The 21,441-nt window shown below is 37.2% G+C and overlaps 1 protein-coding gene across 3 annotated transcripts in view; it reads right to left on the bottom strand.

Moving 5' to 3' along the window:
* TBX4 (T-box transcription factor 4) overlaps positions 1 to 21,441 on the bottom strand; it is a 186,162-nt gene that overhangs the window by 97,421 nt on the left and 67,300 nt on the right. The window lies entirely within an intron of this gene.

The following is a 21,441-nucleotide window of genomic DNA, read 5'->3' as shown; positions in this document are numbered from 1 at the left end:
TATGCCCCATCAAAGGAAAAGTATTTAGCCTCTCTGGTTGAAAGTAGTGACACCACCAACCTTCTTATGAAGTGTGGCAGTTCTTCTAGGGGTATGGTCTCTGCTACTCCCCTTACCTTTATGTTCTTCCTCCTGCAGCCTGTCGTCCAGTATGAGCATTTGTTTGTTTGTTTCAGCTTGTGTATTCTGGATGTGTTGTACTCTATCACTCAGTTCCTTGAGGCCTTTTTGCAGGTCTGCACATTCCTTTCAGTGGACTGTGTGCGCCCTTTGACTGCCTGTACCTCTGTTTTGAGAACCGCCAGGTCCGCCTCCCACATTGTGCTGAGGTTGTTTTGGAGGCCGGTGAGCATTTCTTGGAGTTCCCGTTTTGTAGCCGGTGCTTCTGTCTCCTTTGGGCTTGGTGTCCCTCTATTTGCCAGCATCAGACTCTGATGTGGGGTCCCGCCGCCATCTCTTGTGAGTGAGGGCTCCCGCGTCGACGGGGTCCTCGCCGGCGCCGTGTGTTGCATCATTTGACTTATGTTGTGCTGCGGCTTGGTAGTGGTTGCGGTTGGTTTTTGGGTTTTCTTACCCATATTGCCCGTTAACAGGGTCAGGTAGTCGGGGTCGTCCCAGTCTAGTGGGCCTCCGTAGGTTGCTGGAGAGTGCCGAATAGCGCGGTAGGCCTTGGAGCCGCGGTTCTGGTGTTTTTTGCCCGGGGTGTGTAGAAAAGGCATCGGCAGGATCAGGGCAGTATGCTGCGGTAGTATCTGCCCTTTTTGTAGTCGTTTTCGCTAGGATGCAGGTGATATTTGACGGATTAATTTGTCAACGCTCAGAGCTGAGAAAATGGCGTCTATTCAGTATACACCAAGTTTAATCTGCTCTGTCAGTTACAGCCCTGTCTTAGTAACCAACGCTTTATAAAACGATCAGGAAACTGATCAGTATCTCAATATTTATAATCATTTTTTTATATTTGCAAACATACATTAAAACAAAAGAAAAGGGCAGAACCTGGAACTATGCTCTCATACCAATAGTAGCAAAATGCAAATATTAGTGTATTAACAACAGGAAGAAATTGATAAGGAGAAAATATAAAACAAAAGTAACAATACAGAAAAATGCTACGTCAGACCATTAGTTAATTGGCTCCATGAGTAGAAAGCAGGATGCTGGTAAGCTGGCATTCACACCCATATCTGTATTGCTACAGAGTATGTTCTGGATTTGGATCAACAGCTTTATTTTGTCACCCTCTATAGATGTGAATTGTCAACTGCATCATAATAAAGAGACTGCACTTCTCTCCAGCAGGAATGGCTTGGCATTTGGGAGCTCCAATTGCAGTTATTACAGCATTTCAGATGTAAACAGATGATAGCTAATGCCCTTTAGAGAGGGTGCCAGGTGCTGCATGTTTTCCAAAGACTTTGGTTGAACTTCCATTTAAAAATTGTTTGAAAAAGACAATTGTCAATTTTATCTTGGGTTAACTAAATTATATGAATTGCAATGGAAATACAACCAGTAATTAGCAATGACAATGTCGACATTGCTTAGCTCAAAACTGGATTTAAAGACTCTGAACAAACCCAGGAAGATTTTGTTGTTTTAATTTTTTCAATGGAGATATTCAACTCTGGCTCCAGGATGACTGGAGCATTTGATGATGTCGGAATTGGCATTATCCTCACCATGACAAATGACTAACATGTTGGGTGTACTAACTGTGTGTGGTTCAATTCAATGACAGACTAGCAGGGAACTGAGACACTGGGTTCTCTTTCAAAAAATAGTGATTATTGAGTTGTTATTCGAATGGAAAATTGTTTGTGAACGAAGCATCCAGAGACCAGAATGGTCATGTTCTAGATCAAAGGTAGGCAACCTTCAACACTCCAGATATTGTGAACATTATGGGAGATGTAGTCCCCGACATCTGGAAAGCCGAAGGTTGCCTATCCATACCCTATCCATTTTCTAGATCAGTGGTTTTAAACCACTCTTTAGGGCACGCCTACCATTAGCGGATTTAGGGATTGCCCAGTCATGTCTAAGGTGTTTTTAGAAGAAAAAAAACATTTTGACAGGAATTAGGAAATCCCTAAATCCTGGACTGGTAGTTGTGCCTTGAGAACTGGTTTGGAAACCACTGGTCTAGATCATCAGCCCACACATGTTTTAGATGATAATATCTCACACATTCTAGAAGATAAGATTAAAGTATATGGTTTATATGAATTTTATCAAACCAAATCCGATAAGTTATTGTTTAGAATATATTGTGTTGCTGCATTACTTTTTACTCAAGACACTCACAGTAAGCTTTTGCATTTTAACATGATTCACAAATATGTAGCAGCCATGAAAATAAATATTTCTTAATCATCCTGCATGCGTTTCCCCTAATTCCCCCTCCTTCCCTTATTTTACAAAATGTTTTAATTGTTCATAATTTTGTATTAAAATATTGTATTTTTGTGTCCTTATAAAAAAAAAATTCCCATGTCAACATTCAGCAAAGGGTAAGTAGGCAAGGACTAAAATATTATCGTTTTCTTCTATATTAAACATTTTTTTTCAAATAGCTTTCAGCTGAAGGTTTTGTGCTGGGAGCTATGGAGGGGTGAACAAGGATGGAGGCTTTTTCAATGTTATACATGGATACAGATAAACTGCTGTTGCCTTTCTATGTGGATCTTTTTGTATGTCCCTATTCACAATAAAGGGCATCATTGAAAACATAGCCCTCAAAAATCTAGGGAAATGTGATCACTAGTAACGATCAATAACCATGTGCCTATAGATGTTGGTGGAACACAATTCCCATTACCAACATCCAAAACCAAAGTAAAAGTAAATTTGTGTGTATGGGATTGTATATTTAATTTGTGTATGTACATCTGTTTGTAATGTTTGTACAAGGTTGTGTGTATAATGTGTGTATGTGACCTTGTGCAGAATCTACGTAGGAAACAGTTAGTGGTAGGAATGGTATAGGGCTTTGTGAGCAGGGTTATGATATGCACAGGGTGAGTGTCTTTGGCTATGGGAAGGCATGGTAATGTATAGATATATAACTTGTAAATATATGTAATTCAGCAAATAGACTGAATGTGACTAGGTGGGTGGCTTCAAGTAATAGGTTTGAAGTATGTAACAAGGTATGTGGCTGGTGCATCTGACTGGGTGAGAGTTATTATTAAAAGTATATGACAGGGTCCAAGAAAGATGAATGGAACTACATTGAGGCTGATGAGAGAGACAGGGTAGGCTATGCCATGCACATTGTTAACAAGCTAGGTGGATAGACAATTATAAAGATAATCCACAGAATTTCAAAACTGTCAAAGGTGAGGTACCTAGGTGCATTGAACACCATGCATACTACTTAGCTCACCCTGGAACAATGTGACAGATTCTTATTTACATTTTTTTATTGTTTCCCTTTTTTGTTCATATCCATCTTTTCTTTTGCAAAGCTGTGTCCGAAATCTATATTATTCATACTCAACGCTTTGCATCAGCAAAGTATATAACACTGCCCAATGTGTTTGTACAAAATAAAACATTGTGGATCTACCACGTTTTACTTTATAATATACAACCAGACAAATTAATGTAGAAGCAAGTTCCTTGCTATTTGTTGTAATCTATGATGTAAATATCGCGCCAATTTCTGTTTTGGCAGCAAGCTAATTTGTTCTCATGTTATGCTTGTTTTAATTGTTCATTTATTATCGTTTTCAATGGCCCAAATTAGGTAAAAGGAATGTATGGAAATATTTATTTGCCAATTATTGTTGGATTATTTATGAAATACATTCTTGCTTTCAGAAAATACTCCAAAGAGATCAAAGTGTTTTTGACAAAGTCTCATTTTCCCAGTATATTCAGATCTTCAAGTCCCGTATTCCTCTTATCATTCACGCCGCTCCGTCATGACATTCTGTATACAATGTAAGGGCAGTTAGCTTTGAAGTGCTGGATTAGCCCATGCCAGATTCAAGCCACGAAATAACAAACAATACAGGTTCAACAGGAGTTCCCATCAGTGATTCATTTTTCAAACCCAATTTCACTGCCACTTACACAAAAAACATTGAAATCATAGTCTGTGGGTAGATAGAGGAGATTTATCTGGTGTCCTACTGATTGGAGGGTCAGACAGTTAGGAAAATTCCATTTTTAGGAGATTATATTTATAATTTGTTGGCTTCCTTTTATCTGTGCTTTTGAAAGGTATTGTTTTATCCAAAATATGAGTGCTGGGTAACCCTATAGTTTTCATAAACATTTTTTGTTTCAAACTTTTATGTTGAAATTCCCATTATTTTGTTGTAACAGTAACCAAATGCTGTATAGCATGAAACATTTAACTGCTATGTGGTTGGGGAAAATCTTAGTAACTATTTATTTCTGTGTGTTCCATTATTTCTTCTTTACTGTTGGCAGTATTCTAAGTATTTTTTTTTTTTTTGGTGTGTGGGATACATAAAATATATAGCATAGTAATGTAGTTTCCATACAAATTGCTAAATTTAAAGTTAAAAAAAGATATAGATTTTTATAGTTGTTTTTCTTTGTTGTTTCGCTAAACCAGTAACGACATGAGTTTTCTTCATTAAATCCATTTGCTTGACTCTGTCTACAGACTAAGAGATGTTATATTTCATGTCTGACATGCCATATATCTGTGCCCTTATGACATATCCCTTTTTCCATATTAGTATACAGAATTTGAGTAGTTTAATAAAGAGCTCTAGTGACTGATTTGAAGAATATAGTAGATAATTTGGGGACTTATTCACAATAGTCAACTTTACCAGCCATCATTTAAAGTAGAAAACTGAAGCCAGTGTATTATTATTATTATTATTATTATTATTATTATTATAATGCTTTATTATAACTCTTCAGTGTTGTCCATGTGCGCAATTGGTACAAGTAAAAAAACTAAAAAGTACAATGTCTTTAATAGACAATTAAAAATTTGACAAATACAGGAGGGGTCAAGGGGACTATTTCCGTGGTAACTTACAATCTAGATGGATAGTAAGAGTGAGAAACAAGAGGTGCGGGTGAGAAGGGTGAGAAACGGGGCATTTAATGGGTAAGTGGAATGCATTAGTTCCTGGGTTGAGTGTTAGGATTCCCTGAGCAAATATGTCTTTATGGAGTTTTTAAAGGAAAGCAGATTAGGGGAATATTTGACAGCCCACTAGACTGATAGCACACTTCATTGTGGCTGGCATAATTATCATAATATAGTGTGTTATCACTCTGGTGATGATAGAATAAAAGGAAAGATTCCCTCTTGAAACCTTGGGAGAGAACTGCCTGGTGGTGGATATAGACACATAGCACTGTATTTTGCGGGTTATATGTGTATGCATGATTGTACACTTTCTGACATAGTACTTTGGAATTGGGCATGATAGAAATAAATACAAAAGTGAATATAGGGCTTGATGTCCCTTTATGCTGTATGTACAGCTGATGATGCAGTCTTTGAAACACCTTACTCATTGTTATAAACTTGTCAATTCTTTCACATGAGTGAATAAAAAAGGGGAAACCATGTGATCGCTTTCACTATTACTTTTAATACATTTTTAAAGGGGCTAAGTCCCATAAAGCTCCAGGTATTCATGGTGGCTACATAGGGGAGTGTCACCCTGTTTTGACACTAAAGCCTACACACCTCAGAGCCAAGTATTTACCAGGGCTCTGAACAAGGTGAGAATTATTTTCAATTTTAAACTATTGTTCAATATTGATAACAGGGAAATACTACACTATTAGTCTCCCTGTTTGAATGCTTTCTTTATTTGAGGACTAGCAATTATATTCTCCAGAAGAGAGGTGGGATACTACCTAAAATAAGCACATCTGTACACAAGATTTGAGGCAGTCATGAATAGGCTCAACTACATGTGAGTGTGTTAGGTCACTGTACTTGCCAGCCTGGGTTACTTCATCTGTGTAAGTGACATACACAGATATTATTATTATTAGTAGTAGTAGTAGTAGTATTTATATAGCGCCAGCTTATTCCGCAGCGCTTTACAATAAGAGGGGGCTTTACCAAATGAGACAAACAAAATGTAATAGGAACAATAGGTAGTTGAGGACCCTGCTCAAACAAGCTTACAGTCTAAAGGAGGTGGGGTATAAAAACACAATAGATATATACAGTATAATTTAATACCACAAAGAAAAACACCAAGAATAAAAGCATTTTATTTGTCACTTTGCAAAGTCGCCATATTAATCTCAAGAATGTATGATTAATAATGATGACAAAACTGTTTATTAAATATATAGCCCAAATGAAAACATGCATGTATTTAATTATGCAGTTTGTTATTGGGGTTATATCTAAAAACAGCTTACAAAAGCTGTAGTTATCTTTTCTTCTGACTTTGCAAGCCCTTACCTAACACAGACTTTGCAAGGCAGATGCTCTGTGCAACCGCACTGAGCTAACCTACCAGGAAGTAACAGGACCAATTACCTGATTGATAACCAGGGGGTGTAAAACACAATAACTTTGTTGGGGTTACTAGTAGATAAGGGTTAGAACATTGTGTGATTGTATTGAAAGCAAACATGGAATACCCTGAAATTCAGAAACTATTATATAATAGTTGTGTTGGTGAAAATGTATATCCACCTTCATCAGGAAAGACAGGGGCGTTTTAGCCGCAAGGCAAACAAGGCATTTGCCTTGGGCGGCATTTTCCAGGGGGCAGCAAAAAACGCCGCTCCCAAATGCCTAGGGCAAATGCCTTGTTAGCCTTGCGGCTAACTGGGCTGCCGGTCGGGCTGATGGGCTGGGAGGGCGGCTGGCGAGGGAGCTCTTCCTTTGAGCGCTCTGCTCCGCTCCCTCGCGCGCCGCAGAGTGAGGCTGGGAGCCGGAATATGACGTCATCTTCCGGCTCCCAGCCTCACTCTGCGGCGCGCGAGGGAGCTGAGCAGAGAGCTCAGAGGAAGAGCTCCCTCGCCAGCCGCCTACCCGCCAGCGCACAGCAGCCTGCACGCCCGGCAGCCACTGGACCACCAGGGAGAAAGAGCCCTCCCCCCAGCATTCCCAACGGTAAGGAGGCTGGGGGGTAGGTTAAATTAATTATATATTATTATATTATATTATATATATATATATTATTATATGATATTATATATTATTATATTATATTATATATTATTATATTATTATATTATATATTATATATTATTATATTATATTATATTATATATTATATATTATTATATTATATTATATATATTATATATTATTATATTATATATATTATATATTATTATATTATATATATTTATTATATATATTATATATTATTATATTATATATTATATATTATTATATTATATATATTATATATTATATTATATATATTACATTATATTATATATTATATTATATTATATATTATATATAAGAGAGTGTGTGTGTCTGACAGAGAGTGTGTGTGTCTGACAGTGCGTGTGTGTGTGTGTGTGTCTGACTGTGTGTGTGTGTCTGTTAGCTAGTGTATGCGTCTCTGTCAGTGAATTTGTGTGTGTGTGTATTTAGAAGGTGGGACGGGGGGAAGGGTTGGGTGGGGGTGTCGCGGGGGGGAGAGGGGCGCCTGAGTTTTGTCCTGCCTAGGGCAGCACAAAACCAGGATACACCACTGAGGAAAGGATGTTTTAAATTGCAGGGTTAAGGGGACATGAACATTGCACCCAGATCAATTCAATGATATGAAGTGGTCTAGGTGCCTATAGTATCCCTTTAATGTAATAAAAAGAAGAGTCGAGTTAAGACTATAGTGCCCCTTTAATATTAACATGATGATGAATGGAATATCTTTAAACAAATATTGGAAAGTTATACTTCTCAGTATATGCGATTAGGTAACAAATATAAAAGAAACAAATTGAAACCAATGTATTGTAGTAGGAAGGCAAGCCAGGAAATTAACAATAAGAAAATGGCATTTAAAGCATTTAAATTAAATAAACCAGAGTCATCTTACATATAAAATATAAGCATACCAATAGCATCTGTAAATATGCGATTAGATGAGATAAACTAGGAAATGAGAAAGTGCTAGCCAAAGACAACAAGATCAACCCCAAAAGTTTTTTAAGTACAAAAAGTTTAACAAAAATAAATAAAAGTGTAGGTTCACTGAAATCAGTAATTAGAGTATTAGTAAATGAAGATCAAGAAAAGGCAGACGTTTTAAATAATTATTTTCATTTGTATATATCAAGGTTGAACTTGTGGCAAAACATATGCAAATAATTGATGAAAATTGTGACTGGAAAACTCAAGACAAGGTGATGTGGCGACTAAAGAAATGTAAACAGATTCCCAGGGACAGATGATATTCACAAATATTGATCATAAAAAGAACCTTTTTATAATATGTATTTCTCTACTTTCTTCTTCTTCTTCTTGTTTGGTGGACAGCCGTTATAAATTCAGTTATAAATATCAATACTTACCAGACTTACAATTTCTGTAGGTTTATTTTGCTTACAATTACTAATATATAATAAAATATCAAAGAATCTTACAGGATGATTGACTTTCAATAGCAGATGTTAATTGATGGACTCGGGAAAGGAGAGTCTTTTGTCTACAAAATCACAGAACAAACAGACAATATAGAGCTAATGGTCCATTGTCCACTGTACTAAATAGTTATGACAATAATGATGTCGGAACTTTTAGCTAAAATTCTGGCCATATAAAAACACAGAAGAAGATCCTTTTGTTATACACCCACATTCCAGAATTCTCAGATAAAGAAAGCCATGTGACTTATTCATACCACCTGCTCTATATTCACCAAGCCGATCATGTAATGTATACCTAAAATATGTGATATTCCACACACCCACAAGTACTTGAGGTGCTAACTGTAAATATAAAAAAAAACTCTGTTTTTAATCTTTCGGAAATGTTTTCTTTCAGGAATCATGCTGGAGGATTGGAGAAAAGCAGACGTTGTTCCTATATTCAGAAAGGGTTCATAATCCCTGCCTGTAAATTATAGACCGGTGAGCTTAACTCCTGAGGCTGGGAAAGTATTTGAAGGGTTATTAATTGTTAATATTCAGGAATTCATTGGGAACAACATTGTCATTAGCAGATATCAGTGCGGGTTTATGAAGCATGGACCATGTCAAACTAACATAATTGCATTCTAGAAAGAAGGAAGTAGACGTATAGATTAGGGTGTTGCAGTGGATGTGATCTACTTGGATTTAGCCAAGATGTTCAACAGTGTTCCACACAACAGGTTAGTGTTCAAATTAAATTAATTTGGTCTAGATGAAATGTGTTTTCTTAGGTAGAACATTGGCTTAAAGATAGAGTATGGAGAGTTGTCATTATTGGTAAATTTTTACGATGGACAAAAGTGTGAAGTGTTGTCTCTCAATGTTCTGTTCTGGGACCACTTACTTTCAACCTATTTATAAATGGTCTTGAAATAGGCATTGAAAGTCATGTGTTAGTGTTTGCAGATGACACAAAACTAGGTAAGGTAATACAATGTGAGCACGATATTGCTTTGCTGCAGACGGATGCAGATAGAGCAGAGGACTGGGCACTCAAATGGCAGACTACATTTAATGTATATAAATGCAATTTTTTGCTGTTTGGGTGAAGAATGCACAAGCAACTAACATTCTAAATGGTAGTGAAATAAGGAAAACAAGACATGAGAAGGATGTGAGACTTGTTATAGACAGCAAACTAGGCAACAATGTCCGATATCAAGCAACAGTTGCTAAGGCCAGCTAGATATTGTCATAAATGAAAAGTGGCATTAATTATTTTGATGAAAAAAACATTTTGCCTGTTCATTAATCAATGGTAAGACCTCATCTTCAATATGCCATACAGTTTGGGGCACCTGTTCTAAAGAAGGATATTATGTCAGTAAAAAAATGCAGAGGCAGTATACAAAATAATAAGGGATGTGTAGTGTATTTAAAGCCATTTATTCCTTTGGAGTTATTTCTCCTGTGTTTTATTACTGATAAAATGAAGTCCTGACCTCTGTGGGAGACCGAAAATGCTGAGCCACAGAGGGTTCTTAAAGTTGCACTGTCACTACCTGGGGACTTTGCAGAGTTGACATCTCTCTGGAAGGTCCAGTGGCCGGGGGAGATAAGGGAAGGTGAGTTCTACTTGCATAAAACTGTCCATCACGGGCACTACCATCTTCTTGCAACATGTCCTCTTCAGCTCCTGGTGCTTCAGACCACTGTCTGAAGCCACTGTCAATGCTGTACTCTTGCACATGTGTGAGAATACAGCTATGAGGTCTATTGAGCATCCTGTAAGATCGCGGTATCCTACATAGATAAAGCCAAATCCCTGCAACTGTCACTAGTGATGGCTAGGGAGGGTTGACACTTCTAGATGGCAGTTTAAATTATAGATTAGACAGAAATTGTAAATTAAAGTTTCTCAGATAAATTCTGTTCATTTATTCAATATATCTACATTGATCTTGTCTGACATGTATACGGCAGAGCATTTCCATGTTTTCTTCTTTTTCTGATATGCAAGTTTTGTATTCCTTTCTACCAGTATGTGGATGGAGCAGAGTATCTGGGAGCATATTTCCATTTTATCATGTTATCAGTGTGCTGTGCATTGACCATTGTCTTTAACATAATTGTGATACCTCTCTTCATTCCTTTTCTGTCCCATTATTGCACACTCTGTTCAAGTTTTGCAAGAGCAAGTTGAAGATCCCCACGTGAAGTCTAGTCTATTTGCTGCTCATGTTTAACCACTGGAAAGAAGTCAGAACCTTGTGTACTACCCCTATAAGCTTGCCTTAATATGAAGAGGGGGTAAGTTATAATTAGCTAAAATAAATATAGTTGAAAATGTCACATGGGATAATTGCCCACTAGCTTATACTGAGCATTAATATTTCTCAATGTAAAATGTAGGAAGATGCTCCTCCACACATATACTGATGTAGAGTGGGTATATAAGTCCTACAACTCAGGACTGCAAAATCCCAGTAATGAAAGAAAAATCTCCACAACACAATGAATGAGTAGATTTATAAAGATGGTTTTACCACCATCAAAAAATGGACTTGGCAACATTATGACCAGTATGAGTCTTTGTCAAGCAAAGAGCTTTATCAAGACGCACATGGGTCTAAAGTTGTTGGACTCATTGTTTGACAAAGGAAAAATCGCATATTTGAAAATCTACTTCTGGGGTTGTGAATGTTCTCGCTATAATTCCCTAATACCTCTGACGATATCTCTTCCAAAAAGTAAGTGATTAGAAAACATATTAAAATAGAATTGAATTCTACAAATAAGAACAGAATGATGAGATGGAATGAATGAAATCCAGGTTAAATAATGTCAATACTTTGTTTTTAATAATTTGAATTACACATTTTATCAAACTTCTACACTACTCAGCAACAATATATACACATATTTACAGAGGAAGTAGACACATGCTCTAAATGAATTCAAAATGTGAGTACAAAAAACATTATAGCATGCAGTTATTCAGTGCATAGTCATTCAGATGACTACCTTAAAAGTGTATGACCTTTTGCCTTTCTCCAATTAAAGTTGATCCCTTAATCCATGTGCATCTGCTCTAAACGTGCAGACTGTCAAGTTGAAACAGTGTATAAGTGGACTTCCTGTCTTTGTACTCATACCCAGCATTTACTGGAATAGTTACATGGAACTAGTTTTCTTCACCTCCATTTCTAAATACAGGATGAAACGTCTTGAACTTAAGTTCATCTAAGAGGAACCTCTTAAAGGTTGGTTTCTTTTTTCTATGATGTACAAAGGACAGAATAAGTATGTAACTGCCTGTGCATCTATTTATCATTTGTTATATTTAAAGCGATAGACCTATGGTAATAAACAGAATAAGGATGCCGTTAGTAAGGATTCTGTTTAATGACTTTATCGATAATCCCTGCTCTGAATAAGTGTAGAGTTTAAAAAGTTTTATAAATACATTTTTTTATAGATGATATGCTTTTCATTTTTAAAATGAAAATTTTCAAATGACATCTACAGGTGTCAGATTTCAAGAAGACCAGAATAAGTATTGCAAACTGGGTTATAATGGGTATAAGAAACACACTTGTACTAGTAGTATAATGTATCAATAAACAATGTGCCTTACTGTGTGTTGCATGCCCTGGTTTAAAAACAAAGTGTGGAAAAATATTGAAGTTTAAACATATTGATGCACCAAACTAGCATCTTTGGGGCATATAACTTGAGTATGGCAGTCTCTCTTCTCTGGTGGTGACCCTCTCCTGTCCCATGCTGCTAACTCGTGCTTGCAGGAATTCTCACGGGTGGCCCTTTTCATTTGGAACAGCCTGCCTACCCCCATTAGACTCTCCCCTAGTCTTCAATCATTTAAGAAGTCCCCCAAAACCCATCTTTTCAGAAATGCTTATGGCCTCCCAGAGTAACTTCTATTTAACAAATCTGTATTTTGCTCTATCTTAGGGCCACACTCCCCTCCAGTTTTGCTACGTTTTCACCTTGTTTGTTTGTTGTCCCCCTTGATGGCCATCCTATTGTGTCTTTATACTCCACTCCTCTAGACTGTAAGCTCGTTTGAGCAGGGTCCTCATCTACCTATTGTTCCTGTGTCACTGTGTAATTGTCTTATTTATTGTTACATTTCACCCTTTCATGATATCGTTAATAATAAAGAACTGCAGAATAAGTTGGCGCTATAGACATACCAATAATAATAATCATTTTGGAGATCGAAGTGTCACAGTGGCATCAAGCATAGAAAAGATAAAACTGTATTGTACTCTGATACAAAGTAAACTGCGGTACCTGTCACTTTTGTTCTGTGGGAAACTCTTTTTTGACTGTGTCACAATTTCCTTTTGTTATTTTTTGTTTGTTTGTTAAGTGCTAAATAAAGATTAACAAAAAAATAGTTATATATAAAACCACATGATGCATTAGTGAGTGGCTCTTCCTACCTTCATCTACAAGATGCTGAATTCTATTGAAGACATTAAACAGGATTGGCACTGTCACCATCTGGGGACTTTGCAGGGTTTGCAAAGACCCCCGACAATGACATAACTGCTGCGGGGGTCCGGTGGCCAGGAGATAGGGGAAGTAGAGTTCTATTTACCTAAACCTGTCCTGGCACTACCATCTTCTAGCCATGTCCCATCTCTTCTATAAAGAAGAGAGGTGACATGGCACTGTGGAAAAAATACCAACCTTTCTTGTGCATAGTAACCCTTATATATGTTCCCATCTCAAAAACACTGCCTATGTTAAGATCTCACCTATCCCCTGCCTAAGACACAATAAGGAATTATAGCAATCTGGCTCAGCAGCAAGACCATACTAAATACATTTCAAACAGATTTAAAGGAGCTCTATAGACATCCAGACCTCTTTATCTCAATAGAATGGTTTGGGTGCCATGCCCCTGTTTGCTTAAACCTGCAACTGAAAGCATTGCCACTTTGCAGGAACAGCCGTGTTTTCATTGCAGGGTTAAAACACCTCTATGGACAGTCAGGAAGACAGCCACTAGAGTTGAACCTGCAGCTATAAACAAGTTAAACTCAGTTATGCTACTAATGACTCTCACTGAGAACATTTAATTGGCGCAGCATGGTGTTTGCCATGCATGCGCACTAGCCTCCCAAAGCTTCCCTGTGAGGAAGAATTGGATTGGCTGAGATCATTGAGTCTGATAATCTCAGCTACCCCCTGAAAAGGAATAGGAAGGACACCTACGTAGATAGGGAAACACGATAGCATTACGAATACATGTTTGCATTCCTTTAAATGCTTTACGTAAAGATCAAAGTATACAGACTCTAATAAAACATTAACATAGGTTGGATCTGGTTTGCCAAATTCCTAATGTGGTTAAAAAGTTACTTTATGAAAATATATATTTGATGTGTATGTTAGGTAACCTTGATGTTTACTGATTTTGTACATAGAAACCACATACAATGTATCATTTATAAAAAATCTGTGTTTTCATTGCTCTTATATGATTAACCAATGCTTAAAATAAACGCATTTAATGAAATCAAGATAGATCAGAATATCACTTTCAACTTGATAAATAGTCTGAGACATTATCTTTTCTTGTAGAAACAAACTTCTACAGAAAGATATATTTGACTGTCTGGTCAATGATGATAATTTTTGATGTGTTTGCTTTTACAATCTGACACAAAAATCTCTTCTTTTTTTTCCCTGAAAAAAAATAGTTTGGGCTCTTTATCCTTTTCTAAGTCCTTGGAACTCCCTATTGGAATATATGCATCATCAGGCTTTTGTAACCAAAAGAGATAACATGCCTCCTATTTTTAACCTTGTTTTCTATATATTATGTTATATATAAACTTGACTTTTCTATAAAACATAGTTATTTAGAAAATTCGATACATTTTGAAAGGGTAAGGCCATGCAGTTTTTCGCTTGATATATCAGTAGATCAGGCAATGAAAGAATATTTTTAACTGGACTTGATACTGCACAAACCCTCTAATGGACACTAGTTAGCTCCTTTGCAATTGAAAGGACAATGCTAAACTATGGAATGAAATGACGTTCTCAGTTATTATTATTATCATTATTACTGGTATTTGTATAGCGCCAACTTATTCAGCAGCCCTTTCGAATATTATAAAGGGGGAATTATTTATAATATAATTATTAACAATAAATTAGACAATTACAAAATGTTACAGGAACAATAGGTTGAGGAGCACCTTGCTCAAATGACAACATTCCTCAATCTCTGCCTTATATCACTTTTTTGTTTATTCCAAAATGGTAAAATAATATAAAGCAGGTAAAGCAAGGACCCAAGTGTACATACATGATCTATGATTTGCTTAGAGAACAGCTACAGACACTCAGACCACTTCATTGAGATGAAATAGTCTGGGTGCAGTGGTCCTGTAGTTTTAATTCTGTAATGAAAAATATTGCATTGATAAACACACTTGTAGTGGCTGTATTCCTAACAGTCATTAGTGGGTGCCTCTGCTGCTTTCCCTAAGCCAGACTTGGTTCTTCAATCAATGCTTCTCATAAAAGGCATTTAATTTGAGGAGTACAGTGTTTTGCCAATGCATGCACTTTTCATCTCAATGTTTCTCTACTAGAAGCATTGGACTGGGCGAGAAGACGGAAGACGTCTACATGCTTGCTGAGGAAGACGAAGGCAGGGCTGGTCACGGCAATGACAGAGTCTCATGCTGGAAACAGGGTGAGTAAAATATATTAATGCTACATTTTCCGTCAGAAAATAAGGTGGACAGAGGTCACTAAAATGGCAGAGAGAGCGTAGTCCTGAAAAAATCATTATTTTCAGGACTATAGGTTTACTTTAACAAATCCGTCATTTTAAATTTTGGTTAAAAAAAAAAAGTAGAATAATATTTATTTGATGAATAAGTAACTGAGTAACGATGAACAAAAAACGATTTCATGTATAGATAGATTCCTGTTTCTGGATTCCTGCAAATGCTAAATAATATAAAATTGCACAATGTTTTATTTTGTTTCTTTTTCATCCTTTACAGAATTATTGGTGGTTAAAAGTTTAGGGAACATACTCTTTCCAATTTCTTGCAATATTAGAGACAGTGATGATATAGATGCACTCAAGTCCTGCGCTCAAACTCCCACTTCTCTTGGAAGGCAGCAACGACCATACTACACATCAGCCCCAATACATACAGTAAAAACCAAAGAAAAATGTTACCTGCACTCTTCCGAAATCCCTATGCATAGTTTTCTCATGGCCATTGGAGTAACTAAATAACCTCAAGTAGCGAAAAACAAGTAGCAAGAGAGGTGAGAACGGACAACAGCTCAATTAGTCTGCCCTTTGGTGGGTCCCCGCTCAGATCTCAAGCTGATTTTAGCTCAACTTGTGCCATTACAGAGAGAACATATCTGAAGCATATCAGACTGGTCCCACCCGTACGGGCAGTCCAGATCCGAAATGCCAGCAAGTTCCCTCGGCACGAGAGATACAGCAACCCCAGACGATTATTTCAACCTTGTAAGGCATCATCAGTGAGGTATAGCCAATATCCCTTTAGGTAATGTGAGCAAGGGGTAGTTGCTGCCGCCCAAGTGTAGTGGGAGTTTGAGCGCAGGACTTGAGTGCAACTAAATCATCACTGTCTCTATCACTCGTCTGGGTTACCCTTAAAACTTAAGGAGAGAAAAACAAGTAGCAAGAGAGGTGAGAACGGACAACAGCTTAATTAGCCTGCCCTAAATAAGCTCCATTTGTTAAAATATGCATAGGGATTTGGGAAGAGCACAGGCAGCTTTTTTCTTTGGTTTTTAATGTAAAAATAACATATGCCTGTGGGATACCACTTAGAAGCTATACTATATATGTTATATACATAATGTTATTAGCTGATATTGTAGATAGCATAAAACATTCTTGCAATATAGCCAGAGCTCTGCTCATTACCCTTCACTTAAGGCAAGAAGGCTGTAATTTAAACAGTAGTTTTGAATCATCTGTATAATGCACTAAAATGAGTCTGAATAGATGATAGAATAAAGAATACGTTAAAGGGACACTATAGTCACCAAAACAGCTGTAGCTTAATTAAGCAGTTTTTGTGTATATATTATGCCTATGAAGTTTCTCTGCCCAATTCTCTGACATTTAGGAGTTAAATCACTTTGTTTCTGTTTATGCAGCCCTAGCCACACCTCCTCTGGCTGTGACTCACACAGCCTGCATGAAAACAAAGTGGTTTCATTTTCAATCGGATGTAACAGACTTTAAAAGGTTTTATATCTTTATAAATCTTTTTAATCTCACACAGAGGTCTAGCAAGCTATTAACAGAGCGGGATTTAGTAAATTAATTAATTAATTAATTAATTATAAATTAAACAGAATTTGCAAAACAGGAAGTGTAAACATTAGATGACTCTTTACAGAAAGAGATCTATACACCAAAACGTCATTAGAAACTTTCATTAAACTAAAGTTGTTTTGGTGACTATAGTGTCCTTTCAAGGTGAACTCAATAGCCTAAATATTGTTTTGCATTACTTTGCAATGGGAGACACTCGTTAGTTGGTATATACACTGCTGACAACAAAATTCCAAGCTTATTCTAAGAATATTCTTGTGAGCCAAATCAATTTGCTCTCCGACAATAGTAAAATACTAAATATACATTTATTTAGGTTTAGGTATCTTCAGGAAAAAAATGTGCAGATTACTTTGAGAATTCTCAAAACGTAATTGTTTAATGGTCTATATGAATACGTTTAGAAGTGTGGATGGATAGGCAGTACAGACATGCAAAGCAATTAACGTGCGTGTGTATGGCAGGACTCAGAAATGTACTGTTAGCTCCCTGGTTATATTATTTATCACACTGTATTTTAAATATGACATGATGAAGTGATTCAGTTTGAATGAGTTATTTTTTTACCTCCTCCAATGAAAGATTTAGACATTAAAGAGATAGTAAGTGCATTTTATGGATGTTTCCACGTTATAAATCATTGATTATTTTGGCACAGGTTTTATTTCTATTTCAATGGGCCGTTTCCCTGTGTTCTTTAAGACCCTAATGGGAGGGATACCTCCTACATAATGATGTTTAACGCCAGATGACTGGTCATTTATCATGCTATCTTTACTACAGTTACTGTGGCTTTCCCACTGAAGACAATGAGAATTTTTATTTGTCATTACTTTGTTGCTTCCCATTATTTTCTTATCTCTGTATTCTGTAATCAGATTTTTACATGCATTATCTCTACCAAGTATAAGAAGAGAACATAGATGCAAAAAAAAAAAAACTGCAGTTTTTCATACGAACTTTTGCTGTTTTTTAAACATTTGTATTGGTCGTTTTACTGATCAAATTTTGTACAATACAAGCATACATTCAGCGTCTTCCTTGAACAGATTTTTACTTGGAGGCACTTCAATGCCAAAAGAAGGTCAACCAAAGCGGGACACCTCTGACAACGAAGAACCCAAAACCTTTGCAACTGCCAATTTTAATTTTAGTTTACAGTTTTTTTTGGAGGATTTCCAGTGTTAAAGACTTCAGAAATATGAAAACAAGCAGGTGCAATTAACTATATGAAAATAACTAGAATAGAATAATCTTTAGAAATATTAGGATAACTTTGCCAAGATGCTAAAATTAGACCTAGAAGAGGCGAGAGAATAACAAGAAAGAGAATTAAAAAAAAAGATAAAAAGGGAAGGATTCGAAAATAGAGAACAGAAGGCAAATAGACCTTGGTCAGAAGGGAGAGCTTTAATTGGAGCTTTATATGTTTTATATGATAGAAGGCTAAAGCCTGTGCCACACATTTTAGAAATTATTATATAAATAATAATAACATAAATAAGGATAGCTTTTCTTTACATATAAAGCTATTTACACAGATAAGCAACAACATTAAAACCAGACTTCACTGACAGGTGATGAGAATAACATTGATTATATCATTGCAATGGCACCTGTCAAGGGGTGGGATGTATTATGCAGCAAGTTCTTGAATTTCATGTGTTTAAAGCCAGAACAACGGGCAACTGAAAAGATCTGAGTGACTTTGACAAGGGCCAAATAGTGTTGGCTAGACAGCTGGGTCAGAGCATCTCCAAAACGGAAAGTGGGTGGAGTGATCCCAGCATGCAGTTGTTAGTACCTTCCAAAGGTGGTGTAAGGAATGACAACCGGTGAATCAGGGTCAGGGGCACCTAAGGCTCATTGCTGCATGTGGGGAGCAAAGGCAAGCCTGTCTGGTCCGATCACTGTGAAGAGCTACTGTAACTCAAATTGCTGAAAAAGCTAATTCTGTCCATGATAGAAATGTGTCAGAACACACAGTGCATCACAATTTGCTGCGTGTGGATCGTTAAGAGTGCGCAGGATGATGCTGTCCACTGCCGAAATCGCCTTCAATGAATATGTGATAGTCAGAACTGGACTATGGAGCAATGGAAGAAGGTTGCCTGTTCTTATGGAGCATAATCTTTTATATTCAGTGGATGGCTGGGTGCATGTGTGTTGTTTACCGTGGGAATAGATTGCAGTGGGATGCACTATGGGAAGAAGGCAGGCCGGTGGAGGCAAAATTATGATCTAGGCAAAATTATGCTCTGGGAAATCTTGGGTCCTGGCATTCATGTGGATGACAAAGAGTTCCAGGTGATGCTTTGGCCTCCAAATTCCCCAGATCTCAATCCAATTGAACATCTGTGGGATGTGCTGGAACAACAGCCCAGATTTACGGAAGCATTCAAAATCCTGCTGCTAATATCTTGGCGCCAAATACCGCAGGGCATGTTCAGAGGTCTTGTGAAATCCATGCATTGGTGCATGCATCCACTGTGGCGTGCATCCAATCTCTGTGCCAACAGGGACCTCCAGGAGAGGTCACAGCAATCTCGTGCTTCAGCACCAGCCAGGATTACCAGTTAGAAACCATGAGTGGAAGGTTAGCATTTTAAACATTAAAGCATCATCAGACTTAACCCTTCCAGTCCTTACAACACAAATGCAAAGCCCCCACATGGCCACTATGGAGCACAGTGTTTCTCAGGTTTATCCCTAAAAGTGCCATTATGGATTCACGTTCCTAATATCTGTATTACATTTGAAATGTTGTCTATCAAGAGAAATCTGTGCATTTGTGCAGATGTGTAGGGGCACCACCTGCACACATGACCTCTGTTCCGAACTGCCTGATACGTGTTCTGTGCAAAAATAATTTCTGTCATCAGAGCAGATCTTGAAGGGGGTACAGACCACCCAGGTGTTCTAGAGATGGGCTGAGTGTGCAGTGCTAGGCTCTGCCACTCAGATAAATCCTGCCCCTCTACCACTCGGGACCATTAGCACAGGAGTGGGGTCAAACAAGAGGGGTGGGATCTACATTAGGGGGTGGGACTTAACACTGCACACCCCACATATCTACCGAGCACCTGGTTCACTCCGTCTGTCATCAGCATGCACTGGGGGGGCCTGCAATGGGCATAAGGAGTTTCTTCACTGGCAGGCAGTGCCCTGAGCATGCCTGTTATTTGATGTCCTCCATTCCCCCTCCATTCATTCCCCTTCACATACTCCGTTCAAAAACAGAACACATTCAGTCCTTCCTGCTTCTTCTTCACTTACTCTGTTACAACATTGAGCCCACCCTTCCTGCAGCAATCCCCACATCTGATAGGACCTAAAACTGGGAAGCAATTACAAGAAGTGACAAAAAAAGTAGGTGGGAATGGCCTCCCTGACAAGTTGGGGTAACCCTTTAATATTTTTCTAACATACGCTAAAAAATAAATTACACATATTTTATTTGCAAGGTCATGCACACATACATGCACATAAAGGCAATCATCTAAACCACAAATGTAGAAGCTGAAACAAATGGGTATGTTTGTTTAAAACTGAGTCCTGGTAAGATAACAAGTGACAAGTAAGCCATAATAGTAAAATCCAATGGCATGACAAGATTGTAAAGGGCCTCTCTGTAATAATATTCCAGAGGGGAGTATTCCTTGTTCCAACATTTATTTCCTTGTTTCACCTATCCACATTTCATTGTGACCCAACCAGACCTTTTTTCTTTCTGTTTATAGACTCTCACACATTTTTCAAGAGCAAAAGTTCAGATTCCCCCTTCTTTCCAAAATGTTTTTTATACACATAAAAATCAATACAATTAGATTAGTTAAAAAGAAACAAAAACAGTAACAATATACATTTTTATAAGATTTAAGTTATGTATTTTGGCCAAATCACAAAGCCTAGTTTCACACCAACTCATAAAAGGTTTTTTGTTTTTTTGTTTACTAATTTTAGAGAATTACCAGAGAAATTGCAAATTGCAGCCCTTATAACTGTGTTGCACAACTCAGTCATATTCCATTTTCTTACCTTTTCGCTTGCATGCACAGAATATTCACAGTTTAAAGTAATTTTTAAAAAATAATGTTTTTATTAAAATAAATAAAAGTCTGTTTTGGAAATGTGGCTATTTTGTGCTATTTTGTGTGGCTATTTTGTTTCATCATGTTGTTGCTAATTATTATGGTAGGGAGTCTACCTAAAATCATTGTTTCAAGTTCGATAGAAATCAGGCGATGGTACAGCAGTGTTACAAATCATCTTCTACATGGAAAATGTGAAACCAACAGGCTTACAATCTGACAGTAGGTCAAATATATTAATATGCAGTATATATTCATAGAGATCTTGTAGGAGTTGCAACATGTAGTAAAGTAGTATATTTATTGTAGCCCTATGCAATTACCATTGTTATGAGTATAAAAGTAAATATCCTGATGAGTCATAAAATAGTTTCTATAAGTATACAAATGATTAACCTTTCACAC

Source organism: Pelobates fuscus, chromosome 1 (genome assembly GCF_036172605.1).
Source record: "Pelobates fuscus isolate aPelFus1 chromosome 1, aPelFus1.pri, whole genome shotgun sequence".
Lineage (NCBI taxonomy): Eukaryota > Metazoa > Chordata > Amphibia > Anura > Pelobatidae > Pelobates > Pelobates fuscus.
Note: the sequence above shows the minus strand (reverse complement) of the source record. Positions and strands in the feature narration are given on the sequence as shown.